Source organism: Notolepis coatsorum (assembly GCF_963971535.1).
Source record: "Notolepis coatsorum genome assembly, chromosome: 1".
Taxonomy (NCBI): Eukaryota; Metazoa; Chordata; class Actinopteri; order Aulopiformes; family Paralepididae; genus Notolepis; species Notolepis coatsorum.
This window is the reverse complement of record NC_140165.1, coordinates 58964508-58967007: the sequence shown is the minus strand read 5'-3', so window position 1 is coordinate 58967007 and position 2500 is coordinate 58964508. Positions and strand designations below refer to the sequence as shown.

The 2500-nt window shown below is 41.2% G+C and overlaps 1 protein-coding gene across 3 annotated transcripts in view; it reads right to left on the bottom strand.

Annotated features, from left to right (window-relative positions):
• LOC311228793 (gap junction beta-2 protein-like) overlaps positions 1-2500 on the bottom strand; it is a 42888-nt gene that overhangs the window by 38959 nt on the left and 1429 nt on the right. The gene's annotated exons all lie outside the window — the stretch shown is intronic.

Sequence of the window (2500 nt, the reverse complement as noted above, 5' to 3'; positions counted from 1 at the left end):
TCCGAGGTACTTAAAGCTGTTGACTCTCTCAACCGGTGCCCCGTCGATGCTGAGGGGGCTGTAGTCCTTGACCCCCGACCTCCTGAAGTCCACAATCATCTCCTTTGTTTTGCTGACGTTCAGGGAGAGGCTGTTTTCCTGGCACCATCCCGCCAGGACCTTGACCTCTTCCAGGTAGGCCCTCTCGTCGTTGGCAGAGATCAGGCCCACCACCACTGTGTCGTCAGCAAATTTGACGATTGTATTGCTACTCCGCTGAGCCACACAGTCGTGTGTGTACAGGGAGTAGAGGAGGGGACTCAGAACACAGCCCTGGGGGGCCCCTATGTTGAGGGTGATGGATGAGGAGGTGCAGTTGCCTGCTCTCACCACCTGGGGTCTGCCAGTCAGGAAGTCCAAGACCCACTGGCAGAGGTCATAGCCCAAGCCCAGGTCCCTGAGCTTGGCTATGAGTATGGAGGGGACTATGGTATTGAATTACCCCCTATTCTCTTTGAATAGGGGGTAATCTGTGGGCCTATCTAAGAGTTTGTCATACAGGTCATTGTTTTTCTTTCATATTTGAAGTCACTGGAAAATGACTGACAACACAGAATGACTGACAACAAAGAATGGTTGTAATGTTTTTTCCCACTTAGAGCAGCCTCTACTGCTGTGTCATCCAGTGGTTTCTGCCACCTTGTACAGTCCTCACACGCAATTAAACAAATTATTATAATTTCAATCCTCTATGAAAATAAAGACGATTATGCGCTTCGGCGATTAAGCTGTAGGAATATTTCGCCTAAAGGTACATGCCTAAGTAAATGGAAGATTGCTCCACTTCTGCAAGGTCAATTTGCATGTTCTTGGTATCTAGGAACATCTAGGGACCTGGGGGTATGTATTTCCAGTGTCAGAAATATTGTGTCTGTTACTAGGCTGAGTAAATTGTAATGAAGAAAAGGAGAATATAAATTATGATTTATGATTTTTGCATCTTTGATCATGTTAAATCTGCGGGGTACGAGAAAATGCTCACTGAGCTCATTCACCACCTTATTGAGATCATGTGTACAGAAAATCTAAGCAAATGAATAAAGGGAAGATGATTAAACAGAAGGATTTGTAGATACAGTAATTAATGATAATCGATTTTAATTATAAATTCATATTTGACCTTGAACTTGACCTTGACCTTATTATGGCCAAATCATACATCTATGGATAGGGAAAATGCTCCTCTTTCCAATGGCAGGGTTGAATTTTTTTTTTGCGGTTTTTACGATAATTAGCATTTTCCGATAAATTCGTATTTCCGATAAATCGTATAAAACATCAGTAAAAATGAAAATATACACTTTGACTACTGTTTTTGATAGGGTTATGGTCTTTACTATTGGCTACAAAAAAAATATTTTAAAACATTAACATCCAAGGGCCCACATGTGGACGATTTTTGCCGACCTCTAGTGGCTCGGGTGTGCATTTCTTTTAATACATTATATAGATAGAATTAAAGCCCTATTTGTTGCCTGTCAGTTGCCCTTTCAGGTGACAAAATCCGTTCAGCGGTTCTCGAGTTACATGCCGATATGTGAGGCGTGCCCCAAAGTACGCAAAAGTACACGTTACCACCCCCGACTCCCGGGGCTCTAGCTCCGTCAATCATTTGGCGATCTTGAAAATCCTTGCACAGGGTTGTAGCCAATGAGTGTGGCTTTCCAATGATACCCCATGATATGATAATTGGGGATCTAATACAGTCTCTATTGATCGATTTATGATAAAGAAAAGCAGGGTCCCCCTATAGGGGGACCTTAAGGCTTAACAGGGTTTATTAATGCAGCAAGGGCGATACTTTGGGATAACTTTACACTGGGAAATATTGGCAGCGGTGCGGTATTATAGGAAGTAGCTTACAGTTACTTTTTTGTAATGAAAAATGCTCTGCCATTTTTTATCAGATCGAGACACGTTTTTTTTCTAGACGTTCACAGAAAGGTAAAGAAACAAACTGCATTCTATTTTATGGCAATAACGTTCAGGTTTGTTCGACCCTGTGAGACATAATCATGAAAAATAACGTTGAAAAATTATTTCATTTGACAGGGTAGTCTAGTTTTATGAAATTCAAAAGTCCATCGAAGGCCCTGGGTCTCTTCTTTCAAAGGATTACACTCACGTTTGACTGTGACATTTCCTCGCATCAATATCCGCCGGTTTCCGACTCAATGCGCTGAGATTTCTATAAACTCATAACACTTAAAAAGTTAAAATCATTGGTAAACAAACGTTGTGCTGAAAATATACACTTTGACTGCTGTTTTCATAGGGTTAGGGTATTTACTCTTGGATACATTTGAAAAAAAACGCTACATAAATTAATACGGACTGTATTGATCAATTTATGGCAGGTACCGGACCGCTCGGGCTTAAGGGGTTAAAACTCACATTTCACCTCACGATGCAGTACATCATAATTATAACTAACCCTAACTTCATTCACATCACATTTTAT